The sequence below is a fragment of the Falco rusticolus genome, chromosome 6 (assembly GCF_015220075.1).
Source record: "Falco rusticolus isolate bFalRus1 chromosome 6, bFalRus1.pri, whole genome shotgun sequence".
NCBI classification, from domain to species: Eukaryota; Metazoa; Chordata; class Aves; order Falconiformes; family Falconidae; genus Falco; species Falco rusticolus.
The window spans coordinates 79,171,863-79,187,262 of NC_051192.1; the positions used below are offsets into that span (position 1 = coordinate 79,171,863).

The 15,400-nt window shown below is 37.1% G+C and overlaps 1 protein-coding gene across 49 annotated transcripts in view; it reads left to right on the forward strand.

Moving 5' to 3' along the window:
* RIMS1 (regulating synaptic membrane exocytosis 1) overlaps positions 1-15,400 on the forward strand; it is a 335,409-nt gene that overhangs the window by 292,366 nt on the left and 27,643 nt on the right. The window lies entirely within an intron of this gene.

Consider the following 15,400-nt stretch of genomic DNA (forward strand, 5'->3'; position numbering starts at 1 on the left):
TCTCACATAGTCAGGGTAATCCAAACTAAGGTAAGTAACAGTATTGTTTATTTATATCATTAAATATCTCACCCTTTTCCCTTGTTTTTCTTTTATTGCCAGATGAGCAGTAGAAGTGATTCTTTCAAATGTAAAGCTTGGTCAGTTTTAACAAAAATATTGTAATGCTTTTCTACACAACTCATTTATGAATTTTATGCCAGAAAGCATATAATCATGCAGTTGGACCAGATGATAGATATAGTAGGCATATTTGCAGCCCAGAATTGCAATTAATAATGTGTTGCTCAAATATGCACTCTGCCTGAGTATTCAACCAGAATATGGTTGGTTGTATACAGTAGGATGTTATTTTACTGTATCAGAATCAGTGGCATGCTCTTAAAGTAATAAGAAGTGGTGTTGTATTATAGAAAGGGTTTTAGGTTGATGTTTTACTCCACTTACTATAAAGAGCAAAATATTTTAAGTATTTTGCAGAATGTTTACAGGATGGTGTTCCTTTCTAGCTTCTAAATCTCTTTGAAATAGGAATTTCTGTGACAGAGCAAATCTTTGCTCCATCTTACTCAGTAGTCCAGCTCTGACCAGGAACAGGTCTGTATGCCTGAGAGAAAGGCACAGGGGGCTACCAAACAGGACGATTTGCATTGCATGAGAGCTAACTCACTCTTCTCGATGATGTTAGTAAATTAAAGCTAAACTATGACTTCTAAACACTTCTCAGCATTATCTATTTAAAACTTACATGTTCCTATTCTTCACAGAACAATACTATAGTTCTCCAAATTTTGCTTGATGTAAATCTTGAAACAATAGGAATTTTGCAGGGAATAGAGCATCTAATTTTGTAATGAAATTCAAACAAAATCAAATATTAAAAGTATGATTATATATTATTCATTATTGTAAAACAGAGTTGAGATTATACTTGCTTTACTGTGGCTCAGGTAAACAGTACTGTCTGATATAAGCAGAGAAAATGAGATGTGACATGTTTTGTCAGTCACTATTTTTTAGTTAAAACATTTAAAAAATCAGTGAATTGAATCAATGCATTTGTTTAGAATATACACACGAGACTTGATAGGTTTTAAAAAAAAAAAATCCATTGTTGGAGACTAAATACACATGCCCTAAATCAGGGACCCACTTTCTTTCCTTCCTGTAGTGTAGGAGAGGGGAGGAGAAATTTGAAAGGGTCTAATTCCTTTTAATGTGCTGTGCCATTATGTCTCCACTATTGAGAACTAAAATAGAAGAAAAAAAAAGTTTTGACAATATAGTATAAACTAGGTCCTTAAAATTGATTATGTGAAAATCAGTTCTAATACTCAAGTTCTGAAGTTTTAAAACTGGTGTGGAGGCATATGGGTCTTCAAAATTGAAGCTGTGTATGAACTTTAATTGAAAGCGTGAGTGTGTATTTCAAAGGAAGTACAAAAAATACAGAAAAGTATGTGCATCCTCTATAGTTTTTCCCGAATTGGTCAGTTAATTATTTTTTTTCCTATGACTGGCATAATTATAAGTCAGGTATGAGTGACATATATAGTTATTTGTTTCTGAAAACTCAAAATAGAAGATCAGAAATAAAATACAAGGTCAGATATTTCTTGTAAATTTGAGGTTCTGTATTTCTGCAAAACACGTAAGTCAGAAATTCTAGTTTACTACTGTCTTCAAAACCAGTAAAATTAACTTCCATATTGGGTTTGGGTTTGTTTGTTGTTTTTTTTTTAATTATAATTTGAAGAAATGGTCTATAAGGGCTGAATTTGAAGTTTTGTAGATAATTCTTGCTTTTAGTATACTGCCCAGGTTTAATTTTATATAAAAATAGAAGTGGTATGTATGAAACTGCTACTAGGTAGCCATTATGTGTAAGAGTTGATTTTCTTTTCAATTGAAAAAGGAGTGTGTGTGTGTGTGAGTGTGTGAATGCACGTGTGTGTCTGTGTATACACATGTGGACCTCTTTGCATATATGGGGAAGATCCACTTGCAAGTAACCACATTATTTTGTGCACCCTTGTTCAGTGCTGTTAGAAAATACTTATTCTGAACATGTGCCTTATAAGATTGTCAGTGGAAGAATCGGGTTTTATTTTTATGTAAATCTGCAATGAAAAGTTTCTGCTACACCTTCCTTTCAGTTATGTTTAAGATTCCGTAATACTTTCAGTAACTGTTCTTTGAAATAACAAAATCCTTACTTTCTATGGTTTGTTTATTGTGCCCACAAATTGAATAGATTTTATAGTTCATCGAATAAAGCTTGCAATCTTATGGCAGTATTCCTAATGAAAATCCAAATCTGTTTATGCTATCACAATTAAAAGGAAGAAAAGAATAGAAGAAGGGGAAAAAAAGTAAGCAAAACCCCCAGGAAGACCATAGAAGAATGAAAATGGCTCTATGCATATTCTGTACAATTTTAGTTATAATCAACCTTTCTAGTTTTCTTCATCATTCTAATTCTTGTAAATAAATATAAACATATGTAGAAAATAAATATATAACTGCAGATTTTCTAAATAATTACAGCAAGTAAACTTAAAATCATAGGAGAATGATAGGAAAATAGATTATGATAGGAAGTCACCATCTGTTGTCTTGATTTTGAGATACAACACTCTGTTCCCCGACAGGTATTCTTGTAAGTTCTTGACCAGCGAGTGACTGAGGCAGTATTGATCATACTGCATTTTGATTTGAGATTCTGGGTTTCTTTTGAAAGAGATAAAACGGCTGCCATATGAGGAAAGAGCTTTATTAAGGGATTTATACCATAAATAGAGACATAATAAAGCATTTCAGAGTGGATGGAGCTAATGTTAGGGGTATATGACCAGTGAGATGAGTTCTGGAGAAAAGGAAAAGCTCCATCTCGGATAGACGGAAGTATTCCCATCCATGGATCCCTCTCGGTTCTCCTGGTACATGCAGTGGCGTGCCTTGAGAAGGTGAAAGGGTTCCTCCCTTTTGCTTTCTAAGCCCTGGTCAGCTGATGGGGGTTCAGAAAGGTCATCTGCTGGTAGGAGCATACTGTTCTTTTTAAGTGCTTATGCTTTGCAGCTATTCTGACACCATATCTTCACCCTCTTGCTATCAGAGATTTGGTAGTATCGCATCTCTGTGATGTATTCTGCCCGATGCAATTGCCTGCTGGGTTAGCAAGACAGATTTTCCTCTTTAAGGCAGATGGACAGGGTGGCTGGCTGTGTTTTTGTGTTGTTGGTTGAAGGACTTAGGGGATTTTCATTCTTTAGCCACATCTAATGGAGGCCAACTTCTCTATTAAAAGCAATTACAAAATAATTTGAGAGTGTTTACTTAATTAAGATGTGCAAAACATGACAACCAGTACAGATAGAATGAGTGAAAATACCAGCTTTGAGATAAATATGAACAAAACTACCAGAGAAGTGACCGGTGAGCCTTTTGAGACAGGGGCTCTGTTTTTTCTGAATATGAGTTCTTAGAGACTGCTTTTATTTTCCAAAGTGCTCAGGACCATTAACATCAGTATTCTGGCTAGTTTTTCATTGACATTGCTTAAGAAACGTTAATGATCTCATATAAGATAAAGGTGAGACTTTGCCTGGCATATTGAATATTGCTCCTGTTACTGGCTCAAAACAGATGAGAGCAGAACAGACGCAGAGAAGGGAGCTAAGGAGCTTGGAAGAAAGGTGAGCTGTCGTGTCTCATGTTACATTGGTATCAGGTCATTTTTCTAAATGGAAATACCTTGCCATGTTTATGGTATCAACCACAATGAAATATTTCTACATAAGAACCTGTTATTTGCTGTCCATCTCCTTTTCATGAAGCTTTACATCAACAACTTGAATTAAAGCCATAGGCATTAACATTTCAGAGGGAGGTTATATACCATGAAGTGGACTAAAATAAAGTATTGTCACAAGGTGAAAAGAGAGTGAAAAAAGACTCTTCACTCATGCGCATCTGTTGACCGGATACTTGGAAGGAATCTTTAAGTGTCTGACTGCTTCACTCAGGAAGTAACTGGCAACCTGAGCAAAACCACAGGAAAATCTTATGACATATTTCCTTCTGTAAAAATTGCACATCCTCACATGGAATTCCCTGCTACAGTATATTTCCTGTAATTTCCTTGTTAAAGAAATGGCTCTCTGTATGTTGTTTTGAATTAAATTCCAAATTTTCAATTTCAGAAAAGATCCCGAAGTGAGGAAATTGTCACTGAGCCATGAAGTCCTGATAATCTTGTACTCCACAGTATAGCTCTGCTCCTTTTGTGTGCTCACTCTAGCTTTAAGAACACTTCATCTGGTTGACTGCCCCACATTTCACCTTCTAAGACTATTCTTAAGGAGACTTTCATGGGTTTGTTGGATAACTGAAGTAAATGTTCAGAAGAGACAACCCCATCATTACATAAAATGTCCTCTAGTGGTGGAGAATATGATGGCTCACTGGAGGTACTTAATGACTCTTAGCAAGCACCACTATGCTGTAGTAAAAACAACACTGCCTGCGAAACATGGAAATTCAGCAGAGTAAAGCAGTCTTCCAGGCTCGGAGCTACATCATTTCAGATCAGACACTGCTAGGAAAAAAAATACTCAGTGTTTCATTTTTGCAGTCTTTGTTTCGTAATGCCAGCAGGGATAATTTTCTGTCCATCCTTGTACTGATTTTATGATTCAACAAGAGATTTCATATAGGTCTGGATAGTATGGACAGATAAAGCAGATACTAAACCAGAAATAAAATATACTGGAGGGTGGAGGCCTTTGGGATAAAGAGGGGTTGTTCATCGTCTTTCTTAAGAAGGCTGTTGCTTCTTTCCATACTTTTGTTACTTTTTTACAAGGGTCATGACAACCTTTTCTTGCAGTGGCCAGGCTTCTCCCTGCCCCCGACATTTCATTTTGATTGATTGAGATTTCATTTTGATTGATTGAGTCCCAGTTATAAACAACGGCAAGGATGCATTTCTAAGCATGATTCTTCTACCTCATAACCTTTGAGTTTATTTTTTTATTACTGTAGAGAGAAGTTGTGCTTACTTATAAATTACATTTATTTGATAAGAAAGCTGACTGCTAGACAAAAGTTCAAAATACTTATTTTATCTAGACTTCAATAAATCATCTGTTATTATTAGACTGGAAGGAAAGGATGGAGATCAGTGAGGAATACTGGATGTCAGAAAGAAACTGGTTAGGAGGGAGCCATCAGATGGTTTTATTAAAACAAGAGCCAGAGAGTGCTTACTGGTTGACTTTTGAAGACAAAAACCACAGGCAGATCTAGTTAATATTTTACTGAGAGGTAGTGTGTATGTTGCTAGAATGTGCTGATGATACTGATTTGGAAGGTATATCAGTTCCGTTTGCTATAGAGGAAGGACTGAATAACCTAAGGACTACAATAATAGAACGGGAATAAAAAGTGATAATGCATATTGCAAGATCGTTCCTTTCAGAATACTAATGAAAATTTCCAGATGCAATCTGGGAGTTCTGTCATCTAGAAAAAATAGGAAGAGGAAGAAGACGTGGGTATAATAAAAATCACAGGATGAATGTAAACTATGTGTAAGATCTGGCCAGGGAAAAAGCAAATGCTATCCTGGGTGCATCAGGCGAGATGTTTCCCTGGAAAGCTAAGAAAATGTTAACATCATGAGGCACAGCTGACAGCTCATCTAGAACACTGATCACTCAGCATTCAAGAAAATGAATGCAGGATGTCTGTGGGAATCGAGACCTTGAAAGATGATTTATTGCCTGATTTGTTCAGCCTATAAAAATGGAAGGTTTAACAGAGATATGATTGTTCTGTAAGAATGCAATGAGAGTAAACATTAAAAAGTCAGAAGAGTGTTTTAAGCTAAGGGAAACACCATTAGAAACTATGGCATAGAAAGAAACAGGTATAAATTAGTTATGAATAAAGTTTGTATTTGTCTTGAAATTACAATAAAGTTTCTAACAATCAGAACTGAGAGAGAGGTACCTTAAACCTCTCAAAGCATTTAGCATGCTAGGGATGAAATAGTGCTTTTTCTGTTTCTTATCTTTCATAATATCCCACTGCTGGCTTTATAAGATTTCTTTTCTGATGGTTTTCTTCTGTATTGCTGTCTCTTATTTATCCAAATGAAATGCTACAAGATCTTAAGTTTTCTAATAGTGGATTCAGAAACTTACCTGTCAGAATTACCATGAGTCTCACCGCTATACAGTTACCCCACAGGTTTAGTTTAGTCTCCTGTAATTCACCTGCTGTTCACTGTGTTGTAGAGGAGCATTTCCAAGCATTTGCTTGCATTGGGCATTTATCTGCAAGAAGGCTTACCATGTACACGTGAGCTTCCTTACCCACAGATACCTCCGTTTTGTAAAGTCTGCAGGCTTTGCAAATCTTTTCATTAATGTTAGACTGTGCGTACTTGAAAAGGAACTTTCTTCAGCCTTACAGAACTGTGGTGGTTAGCCTTGTTTGGCTGTTCAGTATTATCTCTGCAAGAGTCTTTCCTGTCTGGGTTGTTATTTTTCCCAGAGGAGGCCATTAGAGCTTGCTTTGCATAGTTGTGGTGATCTATGAGGACAATGGCTCTGTTGCACCAAAAGAAGACGAGGGAGCTTGACATTAAGACGGATTTCTCTTTTCAGCCAATGTAAAAAAAGCCCGTAGTGCAGCAGCAGGGACAGTAATGGTGCCTTTGGGATGGTGACAGGATCTGGGCTCTAAACCTGACACTGGCAGCAAAGAGCACCCCTCCGCACCCAGCAAAAGCTTCGTACCGATCCCATGTGCAGCCAAATGTTTCTGTGTCAGGAGCAGGGAAACGAACAAATGGATGAAGAATAATACTAAAAACAACAAAAAAGACCTGATTATTTTTGTAAGAGGAACTCTTTGTTCTAGTACTGATACTTAATTCTTTGAAACTATCGAGTGAATGTAAGCACGTTCTCTTTTATTTACTGTTGCCGTCTAGCTAAGGAATTCACTACCCTTAATAGAAACATAATTCAGTCCCAGTTACTCATCTTCCAAAAGATTTCCTAATAAGGGCTAGTATTTTCAAACAAAGTCCCACTGCTCAGTTGAGTTAGTGTTACATGTGGCTCTTTTCCTTCTTCCTGAAATATAGATTTTGACTTTGTCTTCTGTTATGTAGTTGACTGACTTGTACTCAAAAAGTATTCATTTGCTTTTCTATTTGCAATTTCTCCCTATATTTTTTAACTGTAATTTGGGCTATTTCCAGTACATAAGTAGTGTGGGATTTAGAAGAATTTATTCCTTTCCAAAAGTATAATCTTGATTTTAGCAAAGCTATGACATACACGTCTTGTAGAACTATAATTTCAAAATATGTCAAATGTATTTCATAAGTTAGCTTCACTGTTATGTTTCTGTTGTATTTTTTAATGAAATATTTTCTAGAAAGATGTACTGATAATTCTGACTGTATTTAACTGAGCTTTGTTTAAAGAGATTTTTACTTGCTTTTTCAACTGTTTCACACTGAATTCCTAAGTTTTACTTTGTGTAAATACAAACACTGAGTTGAAATAGTATCCAAATTATGACAGAAAAAGGAAATAGAGCGATGCCAAAGTACCAGCAGGAGGTGAAAAGAAGTCTGCTATCTTCATATTAAACGTTTCTACATAAATGCCTATCTGTAAGAGAATGACAGCATTAAACTTGAAGTTTATTACTCTTTGTATACTTCTTGCCTGATCAGGTCTACAGTCTGTGGTTTTCTGGAACTTGTAGGATTTTGTAGAAAGGTTTAGAGTACCTGCAAGTCACCCAGAGGACAAATATTCTCATTTTGTGGCATAGGAATGAATTTCTGTCTTATAGAAGAATAAAGCCCCCTTTGTTTAGAGCCAGGTGATGTAGATTAATTTTGATAGACCTGAAATTATTTTTTTTTCCTTTCCAAAGCAGTCTTTTTTCTTTACGTACATGAACTCTGATTTTCATTTGAATGAGAGCGCCTGTTCGGCATGAAACAACTCATTCAATTTTTAAGTATTGATTTGGGAGCTCAGGCTATCTAGCTTAAAACTGGGAAGAACAGAAATAGCTGGATCTGCATTATTTCCTTCACAGGGTTGTTCCAAGTGTCTAGATGAAGTTTGGGTCAGAAATGAGTTGTCATAGACAATCACCTACACAAATGGCTGCTCAGGACTCTGTTAATGTCCCCATTTTTTGTTGAATTTTGCAGGTTCTCACACTATGGCCTTTTCCCTTATAGTCAATGTAACACAGAGTTCTGGAGAGCAGATCAAAATATTTCATAGAAAGAGAGATTTTGAAATCTGTCCAGTATTTCTTAAAAACCATTTATGGTGTTATTTTTCTCATGTAACTGAACAATTTGCAATAATTTTGAAAATGTTTTAAAACTATTCTTAATTCTTCCCCGCAAACATACAACTTAAATATTTTTGTGCACTCTTTTCTTTTACAGATCACCTTTAATATTTTGCTTGCTTGCTTGTAGCTTCAGTGTAGCTACAGTTAAGGACAAAGTGGGTAGCTGCATCTAAATATGGGCAGAGATTCTTTTTTGATTCCAACACATTGTATTTCAAATATGAGTGTCATATCTCTTAAGTCCATTAGGGTCAAGAAATCATTTAATTCTGGATCTTTCAGAAAATAAAATGACTTTTTAGAATCTTGAACTTTTTTTTATAAAACGTCTATAAAATGTGTGATAATCATCTATTCAATGAGAATAATATTGGTGGGCTGAGTTTAAAAAATGTGAATTTAGCTGAATGCAAAGAATCATTAGATTCAGAGACACTATTTTAATTTTATTTATCACTTGTACATGTGAATGTGAAGATGAGCTCTGAGAGATTTTTCAGTATTTTTTTTTTTTGCTAGGGATAGAACTGTTAGCAACAGAATCCAAATGAAAAGCGGTAAACCTAACCTAAGGAAGAGGATCGATAGGTGTTTTTAAGGGACATTCAAGGATAATAATGATAATGATGGTGATGATAATAATAATAATCATGCTTGCTGCTTTTATTGCAGTTGATGATGTTAGTGTATTTATAAAAAATCTGTATACATACCTATAATGTAACTGATAGAGTCTGCAATACAGATAATGGCCCACAGACGCTCTGAAGTGCATACCATAAGTAATAAAATACGCAGAACTCAGTAAAATTATGAAAAAAATGTTGACATGATTTTTTTAAAAAAATATTTTCAAGTTCTCTGGCAAGTCATTACGTTAGGTGAAAACTGATTTCAAATCTAACACCTTATGATGTCCATCTTGACAAGACACCATTCAGCCTGAGCATTTCCTTACATATAAATAAATATGAATGGCATTTTAAACCAAAATGCAGGTGGCATCCGATAGAGCAGGTACTGGTTTACAAAACATTGCAGTGTCGCTGAATCTTCTTCTTGGGTGGTTTGGTTTTTTTCTGAAAAAAATACTTAGCTGAAAGATTTCACCCAGCTTTGCAGGGCCATGTTGGTACGTTGTTTCCCCATGTAGGAGCTCAGCATATGAGTAGGAGACTGGGCAGCAGCCACCCGCACAGCATGTCTTGTCTTTGAGCACACCTAAGGTACAGTCCTAAAAGCAACTCCCTGCTCGAGTAATTTTTACAGATCATGAAGGGAGACTGGATTCAGCTGGCTGAGACCCAGACAACACCAGCATTGCAGGACAGGAGAGGACAGATGATGAACAATGACAGTCACTGGCTTTGTTCCCACATGCATCAGTCTGGCAGCGTATCTGCTATCCAAGGCTATGGGCCAGTCCAATGTTAACTTTGTTTCCAAGAAGAGAAGGAACAGCAGTTTAATATAAACATTGTGTGACAAAGGAATTTGATCTCTGATTGTATAACATTTATTGCCCAGAGTCCTCTCCATACTTCAGATGGCATATAAATTAAATTAAGTAATAACCACTTTGGCAAGTCTTAAAATGGAATAAAGTTAGAAGAGATGAAAATGAGTACATCATATTACTTGCTAGTCCAATCTTGCTTCCTGCCCACCAATCTGATACACAAAAAGGGGGAAAAAGGGACTGAGGCACCCATTGAATTTCTGCTTCTTCAGAACAAAGCTTGGCTCGCCAGTGGCATCTACCTGTGCTTCATGTGTAAATGCTGCTCATGAGCAGTGGGGTCTATCCTGTGGAAATGACTCCTGTCTGTGCATGTGAATGGCTTCTGTCAAAATGTACCAGGTGTGATTTCTTTTTAAGGAAATCAGAGACTAGTGAGAATTTAACAGATGTTTATATTTGAACATGCTTTTTTTAATTTTTACACTATCTTTCTTTTCCGTTGTACATGTACTGGTGTTTCAAGTGTTTAAACTTTCAGTGATTTTTAACCACTGCATTTGACTAGCCAGTTTGTTGCATCTGCTAAATATTCTCCAAATTACCAAGAAAAGACAAAGGAATAAAACCATTCCAGGAAGTTAGAGATGTTGGGATCTCTAAGTCATTGGAATGTTGTCAAAGTGCAAATATTTTTATCAACTGTGGCATATGTTCACATTTTCATCAGCATTTTGAATGCTCTGCCAGCTTTTCTTTAATTTGATAGGTGTGCGATTTTTAGAATGTGATCATCATATAACTTCCAAAACAGGACCAACAGTGTAAAATGTTAAGTTTATTTAAATATGTATTGATTTCTATTGTATTTTTAGGTGCTATGTATATCAGTTATTTGATATAACTTACTCTAAGGCATGAAAACACTGTGCAATACTGAATTACCATTTCCTGTTGTATAGACCTCAATATAGTTACTTACTTCGACCTCAGTAAACAATACATGTTGCCTCTATATATCCTCAGATCTCTGTTGGAAGGTTTATCCCTGAACTTGTTTGGGTTTACTAAAATTTGACAATGTGTTTAGATTTTTAGACTGAAGTCTACAAATACTTAACTGCAGTGTCATAAAATATAGACATTCAAAGAACTGAAAGAGTGAACTACAGTAGTTCTTTTGATGATCTGTGTGTGTTTATCCTCCTAAATTACCTGAGAATTGCTTTGAAATTACTTACTATTTATAAAAGTCTTTGGTGCTCACAGTCAGTCATACATAGTTTATTTAATTTACCCGTATAGTCATTTTTTATATTGCAAAAATTCTGTTTCTGTTGCCTGATAGCTTCAAAAGCACTGCTTTACAGGAAATCCTAGAAATGAGATGTTTTTCTTCTGGGAAGCTCTAGATATCTGGCAATCCCAGCAGAAATTCCCTGTGTAATGGAAGTTTGACCAGTCAAAATTGCCCGCCGATTCCTGCTAGATTCTGAAAAACGCAAGATTTGATATTACTGAAGAAACAAACCAAGGCGGAAGAGTCTGTGTGAGAAGGCAATGTAAGATGGTGTGTCTTTGCGTTGTCAGTAAAGAGAAGAAACTTGTTTTGTTCTCATTTGAGCACTCCTGCCTCCTCTCCAGTTTCCTCATGGCTTACAGCTCCTGAGTGTGGTCAGGCAATAAGCAAGCAAGGGGGTTAATGCTAAGCCTAGAGGAAGCAGTTGCCTTTCTGCTTTACTTCTGTGATTTGTGAAGCACAGAAGTTTTGTGGTTAGATAAGATAGAAGGGTTGTCCAGAACAGACACCCAGCTTCTGGTTTTGAAGCTCGGGTTGACTGGGTAAGTTCCGTTTTTAATGTTTCTTGTTAAATATCAAGTGTGAAACATAATTGAAGGTGGGTTTTTTAATGGCGGCTTTTGTGTCTTTGGGATAAAAAATCGGTGTCTTGGGAATCCATTTATTTGTAATGTTTTCTCTGGTCTCAGAACAGAACTTGTCAGATTGACAAGTTATCTTAATGCAGGTACATGTAAATAGAGTTCCTGTTTATAAAGCAGGTTAAAATATCTGCAAAGCTCTTCCAGGGAGGAATCTTAGGGCCGCTGTTTTGATTAGTTTTGCTTTCCCACGGCTATTGATGGCTTTATTTATAGCTCTGCCATTTGATTAGCTTTGATGGTGCGAAGGTTCTCTCGCAGAGCATGGCCAGACTGAAACACTGGGTTAGGCATAAATGTGACCTGGGATTCATGTATAAGAGTAAATCAGTTATACCAATCGCTCTCGCTTTGAAAATTATCCTACTAACCATCTTTTCTCCTGCCTGAGCAGCTCTTTTCTAGAGTTCATGGTCAGGGCAGTGTGGGGGAATTTCTTTGACAAGGCTCATCTGCTTGCTTCAGTCTGGACTCCACAAAGACTGAAATGTTAATGGGGGAAGATGTTCAAGGGGCATAAAAAAAAAAAACCAAACCACTTCAGGGTGTATGCATAGCAGGATTGGCTTGTTTATTGCATACTGAAAGTACTCTGTTGAAGTTTAGTATTTATTGATAGGGAATAACTTACCAGAGAAACATTTTGAGGGAGTCAGTTGTCTTTCCTCAGAGGCACACCATGTTACGAACCAGGTTCTTCTGTCTAGGTAGAGGTACTCCACGGCACTGTGAAGTAGTCGCTTAAGAAAGGTCACACACAGGATGCAGTTAATATAGTAACCAAACTTTCTCTGGAGTCTCAATAATGGCTATTGTGTGAGGCCCAACCACTCCAAGAGCGGGGTCTGGCAGAAATGAGTTGCATTTTTATTGCACTTATTTCTTCTCTAACGTGAAAATATACCCAGCTCTGGCAACAGGTTGACGTCACAGCAGAGAGCGAGCTATCATCTGTGTGTGCTGGAACAGGCAACTTTGATAGATTTATGTAGGGATTATAGTCAGGTCAGGACTTGGCTCTTAACACATGAAACATTGTCATCGACCAGGGGATCCGGGAGACAAAGTGACTAAAAAGGTGACATAGAAACTGTGGTGGGTTTGAGTAGCAGTTCACAGTTTTACTTTAACAGGAATTCCATAGTTGCAAGTAGAGTTTTATTTATTTATGTTCAGGCAACATTTTTATGCTTATGCCTGGATACAGGCCTTTACCCTACGCTCTGCTTCAAGGGGATAGCCATGTTTATGACCAGCTTGGGAACAATGCAAGAAATTTGATGGGATCCCAAAGTTCCCCTTTTAGCCAACGTTCAGGCTCTCCCTGTCTGCCTCACCTTAATTTCTGGGCCAAAGTTTGCCCATGGTCAAAATCCCAGGTCCATTAAATTGTCTTGCATTTATTTTGGAGCATGTGTTTTTAAATATCTGATCATGTTCCTGAAATATTCAGATGAGTGACTCTTCCCAGTAACCACCTCCAGATTGTAACAGGCTACTGCAATACCACTTAAAGTTTACTGACTTTGGCAGGGGGGGATACTCTGAAGAGGGCAAAAAGCTCCTCTCTAATCCTAGTCATTGTGGCTTAGAAACAGATCTTCCTGTGCAAATGCTGGTGACTGAGTATTTGACATCATGAATTGTTTCATTTACGTGGCGCCATTCTGTTGCATGTGGCAGCTGCTTTCATCGCTTTGCTTGCTCTGGATAAAATAAATAAATAAATAAATAAATATCTGAGGCTGCATCTAGGAAGACTTGAGCACAAATATTCCAGCCACTAATTCCCACTTATCCTGCTCAGCTCTTCAAGGAATCCCATATGTCCATGCCTCTCACACACCATGCTTTTTCAATACACCTAAATGGTATAAGCTTTGCTTCGGAAGCTGGAGAGAGATTGTGGGATAGAGAGCAGGAACCCTTCCAATGCAACTAGAGAGGTACCGTTCTTCAAAGCAGCAGACCAGGAGCTATAATCACAAAGTTAATTTAGTCTGAGCAAGCGTAGGTATCCACAAACTAGTGGTCAGTTCTCACTTCAGGGCTTTCTTTCTAGCCAGCAGAGAGAAGTGTACACTTCTGCACATGGCGTATCCATCTTCAAGTAAATATCTGAGATAGTAAAAGTGAACTGCGCTCTAAAATATCTGTTTCTGTCTATGCTCTAAAAGGAATCTGGCACAACTAGCCCCAGTACAGCATCGACAGGCACGTAAAGTTCAGTGACAGAATCCTGCTTAGCCTGCTCATAGCCCTCTTTCTTTCTGCTCCCAGCCCTTTCCTTGGTTCCCCCTGCTTCAGCTGCCCCAGTCCTTCATGTACAGCAGCTGAATCCTGCAAGGGTTTCTGCTGCCCCTTTTGCACAGAGGAGAGGCACATGGCAGGGTGCCTGGATAGAAGAGGTCTTGAAGAATGACCCAACTGCTGAGCTACACAAAATAGTCACTTTCTTGTTCTCGTAGCTTTGCATGCGATAAGCAGTGTCGTGGCACCGGGTTTGATCCTCATCTTGCTGAATGGTAGCAAAGTTAAAATTAGAAATTCAAGAACCTTTGGCACAGTTAAAGTGGAAATTACACTTTTTAAATGGGATATGTTTTTTTCATTGGTACGACTGTCTTAAGTTTTGTGATACTATTTTTGTAGAAGAGATAGTGATCTTACTGAGATGAAGTAATTCTCTACCTCTAAGCAGTTTCTCTCATTTGCTCTGCTGATTGCTCAGAATCCGTAAGAGCAGCAGAATTTAGTTGCCGCTCTAAAGTCAGAGTTTTCGAAGTCTCTGTGTGAATGCTAAGCAAGAGTTACATATATGTATGTGTTTGTTTTATATTTTTGTATTAATTGTTTGCATGAAGAAAGCCATTAATATGTTTATATAAAGGATAGTGAGATTGTCAGCTCAGAAGAAAAGTACCGCCATGAAAAGCCTTTAAGAAGTTCATTGGTTGTCTTAGATGTGATCAAATCAGAAGAAATAAGAGAAGGCAGTTTTATGTCTGATGATCCCCTTAAATAACTTACCTCTTCTGATAAGCAAATGTCATCATCAAAACCAACACTATGCAATTGCTATAAATCCTTCCAGACAAACCAAAACCTGAATAACCTTGTAGATGGAAATGATACAATGAATTGTAGTTTTGTTGTAAGTCTAATTAGTTGCACCCTCAGCACAACTGTCACGATCCAAGCATTTCATATGCCATCAGTCAAGCAGAATATATAACAGCATTGTCCTGTGGTACCATGTTTGTGATGAAAATGTAAGTACTTTCACATACTTTTTAAACGAAAATATGACTTTTTCTATTAGGTGGCACTATCAGTTTCTACAAATTGGGAATATGATAATGATTTTGGTCTTCAAAAGTCAATGGGAGAGCACAGCAAGTTGCAGTGTGCTGTTCATCTAGTGCTGCCGTGTGTTTGGTGCTGATATAATGAGTAGTAATTATGCTATCTTAGTTTTACTCAGGGGAGGTGAGGGTGGGACAACTTTTACATGTTACTGCTTTTATTCGTACTATGCTTTTTTACTATTGTATTATTATTTGTCACATAGAATTGCAAATAGCCTGTTGCTGAAAAAGC